At 48.0% G+C, this 18,331-nt stretch overlaps 1 long non-coding RNA gene across 1 annotated transcript in view; it reads left to right on the top strand.

Annotated features, from left to right (window-relative positions):
* The window catches only part of LOC135826003 (uncharacterized), a 40,968-nt gene that overhangs the window by 10,349 nt on the left and 12,288 nt on the right, over positions 1 to 18,331 (top strand). Inside the window, exon 2 of the long non-coding RNA XR_010555189.1 lies at positions 3,463 to 3,759. This is a non-coding gene — a long non-coding RNA (uncharacterized LOC135826003). The remainder of the gene's footprint in view (positions 1 to 3,462; positions 3,760 to 18,331) is intronic.

The raw sequence follows: 18,331 nt of genomic DNA, 5'->3' as shown, positions 1-18,331 counted from the left end.
AGACTTTTCCCGTTTGTCTCTTTCCCTCAAACCAGTTAATATTTTATGACTTGGGGCTCCCCGCGTGCTAGTTTGTACGTGAAGTGTGTGGGTACAGTGAGGGCTGCGTCCCACCCGCCTGTGTGGATTCACAGAATGTGTGAGTTACGAAGTCTGAAGAAAACGTTGAACGGTCTCTGCTTGGATGACGACTACACCATAGCTCAGTGGTTAGAGCATCGCTGGCTACAAGCGAGGGTCCCTGGTTCGAGTCCTGGTGGTGACAGTCAATTTTTTCTTCAGACTTTTCCCGTTTGTCTCTTTCCCTCAAACCAGTTAATAATAATAATACTAATAATAAATATGGCATCTGGTGTGTTCTTTACTGTCGCTTCTTTTCCTGATATCTTCAGTCCATTTTTGAGTCTCACCAGTGTCCCTGCCCTAGCCTTCCCACCCTTCATTTCTGTGCATATCATCATTGCTTTTTTATCACTTTTTGCCGTGATGTGCTTGCCATGCCTACATTATTCCTAATCGCCATTCGGGATATACACCAGTGTTTTTCGCTCACAATTGAGTCCGTCGGCGCGAGAGTTTTTTCCCGGCTGGCTCGGTCCAGAAAAATTAATCTGACGGTCCCAAGTGGTTCTGCATCATGGCCTATTTCTGCTATCCAGTGGCACGTCTATTCTATCTGAGGCACCCTGTTCTCAGTCCTTGCTTCTATACCTCACTCGTTATCCGGGTCACATCTGGCTGAGGCCAACTAAACTTCATTTTGTGTAGTGTCGCTATTGCTGTCTATGTCTCTGTGTGGAGCGAGAAGCCGGTATTTCCAACGGTCTTACTTGGTCCGACTTATTAACATGTGCTTTTCGCTTCGAACGTCAACCAAACCAATTCAAATAATCTCAGGACGGAAGAAACCTTCCAGCTACCTAACACTATCCTTCAGTTGTCGATTTGTGAAGTTGAAAAAGAAATGGGCCCAACTCCAAAGGAGGCAGCGCCTCAGGATCCTAGTCGACTCGAGCAGTTTGCGTCCAAATTCTGTCGTCAGAGGACTCCTGTTGTTTCTCGCGCAACACAGAGAAGGCCTGGGGCTGAAATCAACACCCCATTGCGATAGGGAATTGTCACGGAGTACCAGAAACCCCTGGGCGATCGTTCTTGAGTGCCTCCTGGCAGATTGAAATCGCTGCAGTCGCTGTTTCCTTGGAAGAATCAAGTTCAGCAAACGCGTCATCCAGAAACAGAGTTTAACTCGTGCAGAAAGCACAAGAATCGCTGGGTCCAGTTTGTGCTGATCTCTCTCGCATTCGTTCACGATGTGGCCGCCGACGAATCAAGATCACGGAAGAGATCGTCGAAAAGTTGATCCATATAAACAACCGCCTTTGAGGTTGACTTTCAGGTGACAACCTGGCTGAAAAACTGAAGCGCAGAAAGGGTGAATGGTGAATGGTGCGGAGTCCTCGCCGACTCCTCGGAGCCGCGTTCGCGATGCGTCACAAGGTCGCCAGTCTCCAGGGCCAGTGGATTCGTGAAACAGGCAGGGAAGAGCACGCATGTTCTGATGCAGCTGACTGCGTGACATTCATGTCGACACAGATCAGACTCAGTACGCGCGAGGCACACGATGACGAGAAGTATTTTTTTATGCTTGGTGGTTTACTTGTTCGCCTCATTTGAAGGTGTAGTGGGAGCGTCAGGCGAAAACACCTACAGCCACCACTCTGGCAGTCGTACCGCACGAGGAGGAGGCGAAGTCGATCGTCTAAATCGTGCCTATGGAGTGAAAAAAATCAAGGAAGCGCAGTGTAGCTTGGGGAGATGAAAAAATGTCGTAGTCTTTTTTTTCTTCTTTTTTGCAGGTTGGCGCACTTGCAGATGCGCCCTGAGACACCAGCAGAGATGAAAACTAGAAGGTCAGGCCAAGAAACGACACAGGAGTTAACTATCTACCGTCTCTTGGTCAATTTTTTAGTACAGGTGCTCCTTTAGACATATGCTTGAGTTTTGAAGCGAAGCGCACATTTTAATAGGTCGGACCAAGTACTAACTTAGTTTCGTAATCATCCAGTGACTTTCGGCATTCTTTTGCCCGTGGGATTTAGATCCTGCTCTTCTTCGTTGCGCTTTCCTTCCCCTCTAGGACGTGTCCTTACCTGCGACTTCCAAGCTGAAAGGTTCTTGGTTAGCGCCTCGTAGAAGTGTTGGAGCTAAGTGTCAGGTCGTCGAATGTCTCTGCACTCCTTGACAGTTCTTTTGCACTCGCTGATTGTATAATTCTGATCTGATTACGATAATTACTTTTGCTCCATTTCCGAGTTCGAACTCCTCTTCGTTCATTTGATTGTGATATGAGTGAGCACATTGTGTATTCCTTGCTTGATAAATATTTCTAAAAGTTCCGCCGACTCACCTGAAAGATGACGATGGGAAATTTATCTCCGAAATGTCTTGGAACCTTAGTCCATTCATTGACTACTCCACATCAAATTTCTCTCGCCGGCAACAACCGTGATTGCCAGAGACGTGGCAGTCCAAACCGAAGGAACCATTGCGCTAGAGACTTTCCTGCTGGACTGTGCACGAATGCAGATGCGCACAAGAATATTGATCTGGTTCTCCCGTCACACGATTTACGTGGAAGCGAAAATGTTTTTACCATTTACACCAGAACATAACGGAACGGCTTTTTGCATCGAAACGTTTTTTCAGCGTTCTCTTGTAAATGCTACTAACAAAATCTGTGGTGGCGTGTTATCTTTTAAAAGAAATATGACAAAAACATTCTTCAATCATTGTCGTGTAAACGAGTCCACAGTACAGCTATCCTGGCCTTCTCCACCACCTCATGGAAGTGGCACTCACTAACTAGACTCGCCGCTCTACATGTTTCGATGCTTGATCCTACGTATTCTCGTAGATTAACAGTGGCATTTGGGCACAATATATAAGTGCATCGATCAGCTCACTCTGCAAGACCGGGACACTGCTATGGCTCCATCATGTTGGCCAAAGAGATGAAACGCGACCTTATTCTCTCCATTATGTTGGCCAAAGAGATGAAAAGCGACCTTATTCAAACGTCAAGCACTCAACCTAGCTGTTGACATCTCCAACAGAAACAGGCCCCATGACTTAGATTGACACCATCCGTCAAGATTTGAAATCAATTTATCTCACCATCCACGAAGCTCTCACCTGGGCTCAAGATCGCAGAATTCGAATAACCTCATCAACAGATGCTTTAAGCTCAATGAGAAACATGCGGGTCCGTCATTATAATAATTGTTATTACGTCGCCCGTAACCCTTACCATCACTATAAACAGATAATTTGCTCTTGAACCTATTGCGTGAGGCTTCTGGTTCTTTGTGAAAGTATCACGACCTGTTGTGGTACCTAACCCCATGCATTGGCTGTCTCTTGTTCACAACTCCTGTCTGTATTTGTAATATTGCCATCCTGCAGCACCGGTCAAAATACATTTGAACTCCACGTGGGTATATGAACTGGCGGTTTCTGCTGCCTTACACCCTGCAACCTACTTGTCTAATATCAGTGAATACTGCTTTACGTACGGACCAGCGCTCACTGCAGCCAACACTGATATGGACGTTGGGACAATTTCTGTGTGCGGGACTCTAAACTCTGTTCGGCTCAATTGTAAAAGCAACACACTTTACAATATCTCAGCTTACGTGAAAACAGTGGCAGGACTTAGCAGTTCAGTATCGGGAGGGACTCCATTTGCAACTCGTCCAGAAAGTAAGCGACTTTTAACAATTCTCTTGGGGAAAAAGTTTGGCGTGAGTTTCCAAGTCTGGAGAAAATGTTGAGCGTTTTTTTCTGAGACGATGCCTAAATACATGGCTTAGTCGTAGAGTTTTTGCGGGCCATACGCGAAGGTTCCTGGCTCGAGTCCTTTGGACGAGTATACTCGTCCTGAGAGTGCGTACATTATTTTGCACACTGCACATACACTTGCGTGCACATTTTCGTAACTCTGATGTCCTTTCTCCGATCTTCGCAAATGATAGCTCGTTGGAAAGCCGAGATATATCGCGTTCCAGTGATATGTCGTATGATGAAGCGTGATGTGGATTCGCGGAGCCTTGAGGGGTGAAACCCAAAAATACGCTTGAACCTTTTGACAAATTGTGTGCACAGTGATCTGTACCTATCAGTACATGTATCTTTCAAACGGGGCCTTCCCCTATGACTCATCGATGCACGGCGCATGAGAAGTAGAGCCCAATGATTCGCCTGAGCTTCATGAACCTGGAGAATTTTTAATCGTGGTTCTGCGTAACACTTGAGTAACACTTCAAAATCGGAGACATTTGTTGAGGTGGGCAAAGTATTTCACTCAGGGGCAATGGCAGCCCTCAAATGGCAGCACTCGAATGGCATGAAGGCGATTGTGTTGCTCCTGCTGGTCAACTAGTTGCATGATTCGGAGAGAGGAGATCTGTGGCTTGCTGATGAGCCCAAAATGGAGACGTTATGCCACTGGTGAGTGAAAATATAAATTTTTACATTCGCATACGCTGGCTGGGGCACGCGTCAGTGCGTGCCTTGGCGGGAATACGTAGAATTACTAGCGGCCCTGAAAGTGTTAAAGGGGAAGTATACCCTAACATATATTTTTCACTAGTTCCAGTCTTCGGGTTGCTGAGTCGAATGGTCTTTGTCCCAGGAAGCTAAGACGGTCCCTTCCTCCTTTATTCCTAATAGAACTCGCGCACTTGCACCGAAACTGTGTGACTGCGCCCTACTAGATAGGGATTTGTATGGAAAAGTCAATGAACAAGCCGTTTTGTTCTTAGAAAAGAACGAACGACCGCGATTGGTCCATATGTTGTAGTCATTTGGCCGCTGAGTCGACTGGTCTTGGTCCAAAAAGGCTACGATGCAGCGTTCGGCCCTTATTCTCAATAGAATACGGTTGAGTAAGCGGTCGCTTGCTCATGCGTACACCAGTCACCTGGTCATCGTGCCCTAAGGTAACAATTTACAGCCCGTTTGGGCGCGTTTCTGTCGCTCGAGTTGAACCTTTGAACCAAGGAGTCGTAAAAAGCCTTTTACGAATCCCTAGTTTGAACCTTTGAGTTGAACCCTTGTGTGAAAATTGTAGCCTGCAGGATCGGTGACCAGGCGACTGGTGTACGCAAGAGCACTCGACCGCATACTCAACAGTGTTCGATTGGGAATTAGGGACGAAAACCAGTCGACTCAGCGGCCAAAAGGCTACAACATACGGACCAATCGCGGTCATCCGTGCTTTTCTGATAACGAAAAGTTGTTTTAAGTGACTTTTTTGATACAAATCCCTATCTAGTAGGGCATAGTGACCCAGTTTTGGTGGAAGTTCGCAAGTTCGATTGAGAAGTAAGGAGAAAGGGAGCGTCTCAGCTTCTTCAGACAAAGACCATTCGACTCAGCACCCCTAAGACTACCACTGGTCAAAATTTCATTTTAGGGTATACTTCCGCTTTAAGAGCAAATTTTTAGTAGTAGTACTTCCTCCGCGTCATCGAAATTGTCGCAGTTTGACTTTTGATATAAAACGGGGTATTTACTCACCAGCACTCGTACCACAGGCAAGGAATCGGATATAGGTGATAGTAATCAATATAGGGTGACGGTAAAGTTCTATTTTCTGTTATTGGAAGCAGAACCTTTTGAACCGAGACTCAATTTCTTCGCTGATGTCGCTGCTATGGTACTTTCAACTCACTGAGATCAGTCAGGCGTTGGAGCCTGCACATTTCTCACGCTTATAGCCAGTCACTCAAGAACTCATCACTGTTTTACCTGAGCTGGGGTGAGAATGACTTCGTGGAACAAGCTTGGAGAAACATCGAGGGGTCAGCAAACTAAAATGCATGCAAGAGCGATAAAATTTGTCGATCTCGCTGAGACACTCAGTACATGATTGTACCTGCAAGAGCCGTGTAGACTCTACGTATAGTGCTAGTGTGTAGTGATGCACGCGCAGGTGCCGTACCAGTGATGCTGAAAATGAGTGCGCGCTGGACGTGATAGTACACTTACCTGCATGAGCTGTGACTACACAGTAAACAGCTAAAATTAATGGGCATGCCACGGCTAAAAAAAGTTCATTTCAAGATCGAGGTGATTCCATCGACGGTAATCAACCGACCTCGCAACTATTGTGTATTCTTACTTCGGTGGTGGTGAAGTAGAAATCATCCAGAGCTAGCAGACGACAAGCATAGCAGCTCTTGTCCTCTGGAGAAAGTCAAAGCGTTTGAGATGAGCGTTTGAGATGAGGCGCGACCAACTTACAACCTTCCTTGAAATATTTCGGAACGATATTTTTGCGTCCATTGACATCAGCGACGACGAGGTTTGCATCTCTGCGTGAAAACTCTCAGTCCTAATGTCCTGGAACGTTACTCTAGCCTTCACACTATCATACTGTGTAATACGTTTTGTATGGTTTAGCTTATGGAGTTGGCAGTAACAAGTGAAAAGTCACTAGTCAAACTGCGACAATTTCGATGACGCGGAGGAAGTATTCTTTTATTTATACAATGGTACGGTATGGAGGGCCTGTTTTCGGCCAATCAGCGCTCGTCTAGCCATGGTTATATTGGCCAGTATAAATCCCGCGCGGGGATTTACATTGACCGATATTGAATATAACTCCCTGTGCACGGTACATACACTAGGGCACTGCCACCATACAAGTTCACTGCCTGAAATGAATTAAAGGCAGTGAACATGGACGATGGCAGTACTCCAGCGCACGGTCCATTCACAACAGATACCACATACAGTACATGTACACCACGTGAACGTGTACACTCCACACAGAACGGAATTACTGACGAGGAACAGTACACCATGGAAAATAAGAATGACCTGGAATTCGTCTACCGAGTATTCTATTATACTGAAACTGAGGATAAAGAACGTCAAATAACCACGAATTATCCCGAATGGATCAACAATGTACATTGTAGCTCGAATAGTTGAAGAACATCAACAAACTTTCTCCTTCGTAACTAGGTTTATGATACAGAGTGTACTTCAAGTTCAAATCCACCTAAACCGATTGGAAAACGCTAGAATGGATTGAAATGTGATACAAACAGTGTATGAAAATGCATCTACAGTCAACTTCGCTTATAACGACACTCGGCGAGGCATCAAAAAGGTGTCCTTATTCGTGAAGTGTCGTTATACCCGAAGTCTCATTATATGTATTACCGTGGGATGGGACTTTGCTCTGGGCATGGAAATTCTGTCGTTATTCGCGATTGGTCGTTATATCCGCAGTCGTTATAAGCGAAGTTGACCGTACTTGCAAGTAAGCAAAACTGATTATAAGATGCCGCATGTGAAAATCAGCACTGTACCATAATCATGATAATAGTAACACTTACTCCCAAAGAGTCCAAACTGTACTGTGGTCTAACTAGAGAATGTAGTTTAGGTCAACGACAACTCGAGCACCTCAACAATTCAGTTGACTTCCGTACCGCTCACGAGACAATATGCTACAATATTCACTGGACCTGAAAGGAAATCTTATGCCAAACATCCACGGAGGAATCTCCTTCTGATCTTGCTCGACAATTCTTGACAACTGATAACCAGCAGAACATATTCATGTACTGTATGATGTAGGAGATCTCCAAATAGGTTCGTTGTTCTGGAAATGCGTAGGGGTACCTGGCAAAAGTAGGATATTACCCTCGTAGTCGGGTTATACTGTACCCTCATATAAATCTGAGTCTGATGCTGCACTTTGTCGAAGGCTTTCGACATGTCTACAAAAGCGACTCCAGTGTAGAGGCGTGCCACTTGTGCCTGTTTAATTTGCTCAATCGTTAACACTAGGGCATCAGAGGTGGAGTGGTGGCTACGAAAGCCAAATTATTCCATTGGTAGCAGATCTTGGCTCTCCAGAAAATAAGACAGTTGCTCATGAACAATCCGTTCAAGGATCTTGGAGACCGCAGGGAGTAGGGAAACTGGTCTATAGTTCGTAAGTTGGCTGGGGTCACCGGCTTTGAAAAGTGGGCGGATGCATGCCACTTTCATTGATTCTGGGAATTTCCCTCCCTCAGTGATCTGTTGAACAGCAAAGTCAGCGATGGGGCCAGCATATCCCCACACAAACGGAGAAGTACAGTTGGTATACCATCGCTTCCAGTTGCTTAAGTTGAATTCACTGATTGCAGCAGCTTTCTGACCTTCGCTATAGATACTGGCTGAAGCGAGTACAAGTTCATCCGCGGCGCGGCATCAGAGGGAATTCGGAGCACTGGCGGTCTAGTTTTATCGTCCACAATAGTCGCAAATACATGTACTGCAGATATTATCTCCTCTGCTGAGCACTGTGGTGGAGGGTTCACACGGACTTTTCCTGTCAGTTCTTTGATGACTTGCAAAGAGCGTCTAGCTTTTCCTTCGCATCGGCTGAATGTTGCTAAGTAGTGGAACCGCTTCTTCTCACGGTTGCAGGATGTAGCCTCACTCGGTGCAAGTCGGTATGATTCATAGCGCCGATCTGTTCTTTCCTTGAGCCATGTTCGATGCAGTTGATTTCGCTTGCTCAATAAGTACATCAGCTGTTGATCCATGCAGGGTACATGGCAGCGGTGTGTTGGTTTACAGGCTTGGACTGGACAGTGGTCATCATGGAATAGGTATTTTCATTGCGACCACATCTCTGACACATTTCTTGCTTCAGTGACACTGCACAAATTGGCCATTGACAGGTCGTGCCGATAACTGTCGATGTTGATGGCTTTGATGTTTCGGAAAGTGGAAGAGGAATGGGTTCGGGGGGCTGGAGGAATGACAGAGAAACTGGTGATGATGGCTGCATGGTCACTGAATGCTGTTAGAAAATTACCCCCACAACCGGTCTCAGGCATACCACGGCCAAAACACCACACAGGTCTGGACAAGTAATTATACTAACTGGACGGTTATTGTTTGTGCTAATACATACGACAGTACAACAAGAGAGAGAACTTTGTTCACAAAACCATCGCCATCGGAACACACCAGAACTACTTTAAAAAAGAGCCAGGAGCAGCATGTATCAGAAAGGAACTGGAGCATGCATGCGTACCACAGCAAGCGCAAACAGCTGCACAAAAGATGAAACATGACACTACTATTATGACAGCATACATGCATGCGTACAAGAAAGCCGCAACCACAGGATGAATCACGCACATGAATCACATGACAGGCAACAAGAGGTAAGAAGTAATGTCAACTACACAAGACAAAGTCATACAAGAGAAAGTCATAGTTCGATTACACGTTCCCACCAGTTGGCATTACTGGCGGAACCTAGCCAGGGCATTCAGGCCATCACGGGGTCGAAGACGCATTACTTCCTCAGGCTCTACTGGCTAGTCTTCCGTTGTATCATCGGCATTCACACCATCTGTCGGGTCCGAGACATCAGGCTTGATAAGTGACACGTTGACCGTCTTCATTTGCAGCAAGCCTCCTGCATCTCCCTGAATTCTCACGGTGACAGGGGTCACAGTCTCAGTGACGACCCATCCATCCTCGTATGGCGGGAGCCTCTTCTGCTGGTGCTGTGGGCGTAGAATCATCACATGGTCTCCACGGCTGTACGGGTTCTCGGCCTTGGGGCTGCATGCGTTAGGCCGTGACAGCTCCTCTTCCACCAAGTCGCGTATCTGGCTAGCCCTGTTCGCAAGCTTGGTCACCCACGCACTTAAAGACTCAGCCGCAGCATCCTTCTCCACAATGAGATGACGTGGCAACCAGCCAAACATGGCTTCCATAGGGCTAATACCGGTGGCAGAGTGTGGCCGCGTACGGTAGTAAAACAGCAGCACTTCTAGGTCGTCCTTCCAATCAGATGACCGGTCAAGCACCTTCCGTATCATCGTAAAGAGCGTACGGTTCATCTGCTCTGCTGATCCCTGTGACTGCGGGTGGTAAGCTGCTCCAGTGCGCACCTTAGTTCCAAAGACGCGAAACAGCGAACTCACAACAGCATTCGCAAACTCCGTTCCGTTATCCATCCTCACGACTTCAGAGGCGCCAAACTGCAGGCAAACTTTGGTCACAGCTTCAGCGACTGACTTGGCATCATGACGAGGTAGCGGTATAGCATCTGCCCACTTCGTAAAAGCGTCGACAATGACTAGCACACAGTGATACCGCCCTGAGCGATCGATACCGAGCTCCAAGGTGTCAATGACTATGTCACTCCAAGGCTTTCCTGGGATGTCCGGGTGAACAGGCTCTCCAACAGGACCTCGCTTCCTGCTTGCTCGGACACAGGCCTGGCATCGGCCCACATAATCTTGGCAAGCTGTCGACATCGACGGGAAATAGCACTCAGCTCTCAGCCTGTCATGCATAGTCTGCCAGTTGGCATGACCAGAGTTGGCGTGCACAGCACTGACAAGCTGACCTTGTAGCGACTCTGGTATCACTGGCACAGCAACGCCACCTTCCACAGGCAGCTTCACACTCCGGTACAACATGCCTTTGTCAACCAGTAGCTGTCCGCCGATCTTCTTGTAACACTCCACCGTTGTGGTGTACCCGCGTACATCGTACATATTTGCACTCTCATGTGTCTTATTATGCTACTGCATCTCCTTGCATGGACGTGCGTACAACCTTACAGCATACTACTCATACTATGCATGCATGTGTGTACTCCGTGCCCATAATCGACAGTGCATGTCTCTTGTTGCTGTTCAGTCTTTTCCTTGGTAGTTTCCTGACGAGTCGTCCTCTCTCAGTCCTTCGTTGCATTATTCTATTTCAATATAACTAATCATCACATAGACTTGATGATACCACATGGCGCAGTGAACTTGTTTTAGTAGCAGTTTCCATTAGTCTTTCTCAGTCCTGGGTCTTGCTAGTACCTCTGGCGTTTCGTCTCTCAAATAGTGAAATAATTATTTGAAATTTCCGTTTCGGCATGGCGGAATCAGACACACCAGTACTCAGCCCTGACATTGCTGCCCTCACCCAGCTCATGAGACAGCAGATGGAGACCGCCGCCACCCGCGAGCAACACCTGACACAGCTCGTGGAGCGAACTTTGAGGAGCATTTCTCAACCTCCACCACCGCAACGTCCACCCCCAGCCCCACCGGCACGAGAACATGTACCTGCGGCGAGACCAGTTTCGGTCGATCGCCCTATGTTACTTGCCTCTGCCTCTCTCGCAGAGTTTGCCGCATGGGAAGGTCTTTGGCGGGACTACGCCCGGTGCCAGCACCTGGATTCCCAGGACAATGCCACCAGAGTGGCAACGGTTCGTCAGTGCCTGGACGAGGACCTCCGGAGATTTCTTCGTGAGGGCACAATTCCTCTGGCTGACAACCACGACGACGACGATCTCATCAAGGCTGTACAGGCATACATTCGCGGCCAGCGTAACCCTCTGCTGGACCGGATTGCCTTCTATGCCCGCCAACAGCAGCATGGAGAGTCCTTCGATCAGTATCTGACTTCCCTCAGGGAGATCCACAATTGCTGCGATTTCAGCGAAGCTGCACTCTGCAATTTCTGTTCAAGCAGAGTATGCCGCCAATGCCAGCAGGGACAGTGCACCAGGTACGATGAGACCATGCGTGATCGCCTGGTTACTGGCATTCTCGACACGGAGACACGCCATAAGCTCCTTGCCACTACCGATCTAACGTTGGAGAAGGTCATTAAATTGTGTCGAGCGGAGGAAGCAGCCTCTCGGACGAGCAGCAGTATCCGCTCGGAAAACAAATTATCAGCGGTCTAAACACGGCAATAACCCGCGACAGCAACAGCCGTCCGCCACGCCATCGCAATGTCCGAATTGTGGTCGCACTCCCCACGCCAGCAAGTCGCAGTGTCCTGCACATGGCAAGAAGTGTAGCGGCTGCAAGACTATTGGACATTTCCAAGCGGTGTGCAGAAAATCCCGCAAACCAGCTGACCAGTCCTCGCAGCGCACGCTGGGACGACTACAGCTCCGCCGCGCTCAGTGTGATGCATCCCCTACGGTGCCAGTCGACACGCAATTGTGCACTGAACCTGACGCTACCTCCCTAGAATGGATCCCCGATACGGGAAGTGACATTGACGCTATTGGCGTCGATCAGTTAGCGCATCTCGGTGGTTTTGTGGAGAATCTGGCCACAGACCATGATAATGTGCATGCTGCCAATGGTGAACGTCTCGTTTCAGCTGGCAAGATCTCTGCCACTCTCACCATCGGCTCGCTCAAGCATGATAGCACCATTCATGTATACCGTGGACTGCGTGAACCCCTGTTGTCACGCCAATCGCTATACGCCTTAGGCCTCTTACCAGACGGCTGGCCCAAGCAAGTTGCGCGTGGTAGTACCAGCAGCACACCACCTCCAACGGCTCCCGTTGTGACGACCGGTCTCGTGAACACACCTGACCCTAGCAAGCTGGCGCAGATCCGTGCTGACCTACTGCGAGAGTTCGCAGACGTCTTCGACGACACGACATTGAAACCCATGTGTGGCAAGCCAATGGACATCATTCTCGAAGATGATGCGAAACCTCACCGAGTCTACACAGCTCGTCCTATCGCACATGCCTACCGTGAGCAGGTGAAAACCCAGCTCGACAATATGGGTGAGGAAGGCATCATCGAGACAGTGTCAGAGCCGTGCGACTGGTGCCACCCCATTGTTGTAGTTGACAAGAAGAATTCTAGTGAGAAACGTCTGACTGTGGACCTTCAGTCTCTCAACCGACAAGTGAAGCGTCCCACCCACCCCATGCAGAACGCACGTGACGCTCTCTCTGGCATCGGCACAGCCCGATGGTTCACCAAGTTTGACGCCCGTCATGGCTATTGGCAGGTGTCCCTGTCTGAGCCTGCCAAGTCTCTCACTACGTTCATCACGCCGTGGGGTAGATACCGATTCTGCCGGAATCCACAAGGTCTTGTGTCCGCCGGCGATGAGTACAACCGCCGCACCGACGCAGCTTTCGACCGTTTGACCCATCTCATCAAGGTGGTGGACGACGGCCTCGTTCACGATGAGTCATTCTCGGACCATGTCGCTCACGTCCGTGCCGTCCTGACCCGTGCACGCGAACACGGAATTACTCTCAGTCAAAAGAAGTTTGTCTTCGCCGCTGCTGAAGTCTAATTATGTGGGTTTCATGTGTCGTCCAACGGATACACCGTGCCAGCTGACAAGACATCCGCTCTTCAGCACTTCAACCTACCCACTAACCGTACCGACCTCCGTTCCTTCCTCGGTCTGGTGAATCAGTGTGGAGAATTCACCCCACGGATATCTGAGCTCGCAGCTCCGCTACGTCCGTTATTGAAGACCACGAATGAGTTCGTGTGGGATGATGTCCACACCGCGGCTTTCAACGCCACAAAGTCTGAACTGATATCGCCGCCGACTCTCTCGTACTACCGTGCTGGTGACGACCTTCGGCTAGAGACCGACGCCTCTGCCCTGAACGGACTTGGGTTCGTGTTATGGCAACGCCAAGATAACCAGTGGCGCATGCTGCAGTGTGGCAGCCGCTTTCTCACCGACGCAGAGACACGTTATGCCGTCATAGAACTGGAGTTACTTGCTGTGGTTTGGGCTGTCCACAAGTGCTCCCTCTTTCTGTCCGGCAGCCGATTCGATTTGTTCACTGACCACCGTTCATTGGTCCCGATTCTGAACAAGTACACCCTGGATCAGATAGAAAATCCACGTCTGCTACGCCTCGCACTGAAGCTCCGGTCGTTTCAACTCATCGCGCACTGGCGCAAGGGCAAAGAGAATGCGTTTGCTGATGCACTGTCCCGTAACCCGGGCGACAAGCCGACCAGTGAGGAAGAATTCGGTGAAAGCTCAACGCTCTCAGCACCAGCCATCAGAGCATGTCTCCGCCAGGACGAGGATGGCCGAATTGCAGACCTCCGGCACTGCGAGCTCTTGGACGCTGCCCGTGCCGATGATGACTATCAGGCCCTTCTCCAAGCCGTTCGTGAAGGTTTCCCTGATGATCAGCGCGCCGTCCACTCAGCTGTGAAACCGTACTTCACTATCCGCGAGCATCTTTCAGTCGACGGTGATCTTGTCCTGAAAGGCCAACGTGTTGTGGTCCCGCGTACCCTCCGCCCACGTGTGCTCCAGGATCTTCATGCCTCCCACCAAGGCCTCAACCGCACACAGCGTCGAGCTCGACAAGTCGTATACTGGCCACACTTGTCTAATGACATCGCCCAAGTCGTTCGCAGTTGCGAACAGTGTCGCTTGCACGCTCCGTCTCAGTGTAAGGAACCGATGCGTGTCACCACTGACCGCCGTCCCACCCTGCCATTCCAGTCAACCAGTGCCGACTTATTTTCCTGTCAAGGCTGGGAATACCTGGTTTACGTCGACCGTCACACTGGCTGGCCTTGCATCGCCAAGATCGGCCGCACTGCATCTTCTGCCGATGTGATCCGTGTGTTCCGTGGCTGGTTCGCCGACGTCGGTATCCCCAGCATCCTCACCACTGATGGTGGTCCGCAATTTTCATCACGTCGCTTTGCTGAATTTTGCACCCGATGGCAAGTTCAGCACTCCACGTCTTCACCTCATTATCCTCAATCATATGGCCATGCCGAAGCCGCCGTGAAAGCGATGAAATCACTTGTGTTGAAGACCACGTCCGACGGTAACTTGGACGTCGATGAGTTCAGACGTGCATTGTTAGAATGGCGCAAAACCCCCCGAGAAAATGGTCAGAGCCCAGCCCAAGCACTGTTTGGTCGACCATTGTCCTCCTTCGTGACAGCTCATCATCTCAGCCTTGCTCCTGATTGGCAAGCAAAAGCCACCGATGTTGACAAGCGCTCTGCCGCTCAGTCTGCCACCCAAGAACAGCATTATGATGAGTCTGCCAGATCACTGTCCCCACTTCGCATTGGCATGCGGGTTGACATCCAAGATCCGCACACCAAACTCTGGCGCACCACCGGCGTGGTCGTCGCCATTGGTCGCAACCGGGACTATATGGTGAAGTTACCCAGCGGCCGTGTTTACTGGCGCAACCGTCGCCTTCTCAAGCCTGCCCCTGCCGTAGCCCCTCCCGCTCCGCCTGCAGACACCTCCCCGGCTGAGCCCGCAGCACCGCAGCAACCTTGTGTGCAGCAGCCTCGTCGTAGCCAACGGTCTCGCCAGGCACCAGAGCGTTTGAACATTTCGTCCACAGCATCTAAGTCCTATGCTTGACTCTACATACCTGTACCTCGCACTCTTGCTACAAGTAGTTGGGATTGGTATCACGCTTCATTAGTGTTTACTTTATTTTCTGTCACTTCTGTTTTCTCCTTCTCATTTATGTGAGATAAACAGCTCCGATTTTTCGCTTGTTTATCTCAGAAGGGGCGTGTGGTGTACCCGTGCACATCGTACATATTTGCACTCTCATGTGTCTTATTATGCTACTGCATCTCCTTGCATGGACGTGCGTACAACCTTACAGCATACTACTCATACTATGCATGCATGTGTGTACTCCGTGCCCATAATCGACAGTGCATGTCTCTTGTTGCTGTTCAGTCTTTTCCTTGGTAGTTTCCTGACGAGTCGTCCTCTCTCAGTCCTTCGTTGCATTATTCTATTTCAATATACCTAATCATCACATAGACTTGATGATACCACAACCGTCACAGGCTCCCCCTTCTCCACTTGGGCAATGGCTTGACGGACATCAGCGCACTGCTGTTGCGCAACACTGACTTGCTCCAAAGTCACAGGTCCAATTACCGTCAGGGCCATGGCAGCTACATCATCCTTCAGCAGGGTCTTAGCATAGTGCGTCCACTTCTGAGGAACCCGAGTTAGCCGGTCGGTCTGGTTGTCAGCTGACGGAACCCAGATGACTTCCACTTCCAGACCCAATTGTGCCACGGTCTCTTTGATAACCTGCAGACGACGTTGGATAAGCACACTATGCAACCCATTGGTCTTCACGCGCTTGGAGTTCTATTTCTGACTCCATGAAATTGTCTTCATCTAAATTTTTCCTTTTCTTCTTTTGGTCCTTTCTGTCTTGTATTATTATTATTATTATTATTATTATTTGAAACTCGGATGTTGAGCCATAAATAAATGTAAAAGAGAAAAGGACATATGGATACGAGTTTAGAGTAACTCTCCATCACTGTAACATGATACTATATACAGTCAGAAAGTGCAATAACTAGGCACAAAACTGACAGAGTACTGAGACATTCGACGTCCTGACACCTAACTTTAACACATCTCCGTAGCGCTAACCGACAGCCTTCCAACTTGGAAGGTTCAAGGTTATGGAAAGACCAAAGAGGGGAAGGCAAGCGCAACGAAAACGAGCAAAAGCTACAGTCCCAACGGAACAAAGAATGTCGATTGTTACTGGACGATGACGAGACCAGTACGATATTTGACAAAGCGGTCTAACTACAATTCGCAAAGCTTCCCTTTCTTTACTTATCTTTGATATTTATGACCCACCCAAGTTGGGTGGTGTGCTGCTTTGCTGCTTCGAATTGTAGTTAGACCGCTTTGTCAAATATCGTACTGGTCTCGTCATCGTCCAGTAACAATCGACATTCTTTGTTCCGTTGGGACTGTAGCTTTTGCTCGTTTTCGTTGCGCTTGCCTTCCCCTCTTTGGTCTTTCCATAACCTTGAACCTTCCAAGTTGGAAGGCTGTCGGTTAGCGCTACGGAGATGTGTTAAAGTTAGGTGTCAGGACGTCGAATGTCTCAGTACTCTGTCAGTTTTGTGCCTAGTTATTGCACTTTCTGACTGTATATAGTATCATGTTACAGTGATGGAGAGTTACTCTAAACTCGTATCCATATGTCCTTTTCTCTTTTACATTATTATTATTATTATTATTATTTTATAATAGCTATAAAGAGAACAAATTCTGCTGTCATCGCCACACTACAACAAAGTCATGAAGGTTTACCAAAATCGATTTTCTTGTCACAATCATCAGTGGAAAGCCGTGACTGAAGAATAACCATGCCAAATCAATAATTTATCTACATTCAATAATGTGTTACGAGAACAAAACAAAGTGCTAAAAATAGAATGAGGGAAGGTGAGACAATAGAAGTACTAAGTGCAACAGGGGTGAGGAACTAATTGCAACGCTAGAACTATGTAGTGAGACAAACAATCATGCTGTGCACCTACGAAAACAATCTTAACGCAACTACATGTTTCTTCTGCTTACAAAGATCAGGCTTATGCAAACGAATACAAACAGCCTCAAGTACTTTCAACTGACTAGCGTACCGTGCACGACAAAGAACAGAAAAACTAAAATCATCATACACCTGCAGACACTTAGGGTGAGACAACAGATGAAGAAAAACGGCAGACTTCTTACGATCACAATCACCATCCGATTCCTCGTCTCCACCAACCGCAACCTCGTCCCCCGTCTCATCTTCCAACTCATCCTCAGTGTCGTCCTCCGTGTCATTCTCCTCATCACCACCGATCGGTCCCAGGCTCGCTTCACGTTGCTGAACCTCTGTTCGTTGACTCTTCCTTTGATCTTGATGGTAATTTGTTACCATTGTTGTTGTTGTCATTGTTGTTGTTCCTGTTGTTGCTAAATCTTCTGTAAGAAGTCTGCCGTTTTTCTTCATCTGTTGTCTCACCCTAAGTGTCTGCAGGTGTATGATGATTTTAGTTTTTCTGTTCTTTGTCGTGCACGGTACGCTAGTCAGTTGAAAGTACTTGAGGCTGTTTGTATTCGTTTGCATAAGCCTGATCTTTGTAAGCAGAAAAAACATGTAGTTGCGTTAAGATTGTTTTCGTAGGTGCACAGCATGATTGTTTGTCTCACTACATAGTTCTAGCGTTGCAATTAGTTCCTCACCCCTGTTGCACTTAGTACTTCTATTGTCTCACCTTCCCTCATTCTATTTTTAGCACTTTGTTTTGTTCTCGTAACACATTATTGAATGTAGATAAATTATTGATTTGGCATGGTTATTCTTCAGTCACGGCTTTCCACTGATGATTGTGACAAGAAAATCGATTTTGGTAAACCTTCATGACTTTGTTGTAGTGTGGCGATGACAGCAGAATTTGTTCTCTTTATAGCTATTATAAAATTGTTGTCTCCGCGTCGATTATTTACATTATTATTATTATTATTATTATTTGAAACTCGGATGTTGAGCCATAAATAAATGTGGAAGAGAAAAGGACATATGGATACGAGTTAAGAGTAACTCTCCATCACTGTAACATGATACTATATACAGTCAGTCTTTTCTCTTCCACATTTATTTATGGCTCAACATCCGAGTTTCAAATTGC

Source organism: Sycon ciliatum, chromosome 10 (assembly GCF_964019385.1).
Source record: "Sycon ciliatum chromosome 10, ocSycCili1.1, whole genome shotgun sequence".
Taxonomy (NCBI): Eukaryota; Metazoa; Porifera; class Calcarea; order Leucosolenida; family Sycettidae; genus Sycon; species Sycon ciliatum.
This window is presented reverse-complemented; position numbering and strand designations above follow the sequence as displayed.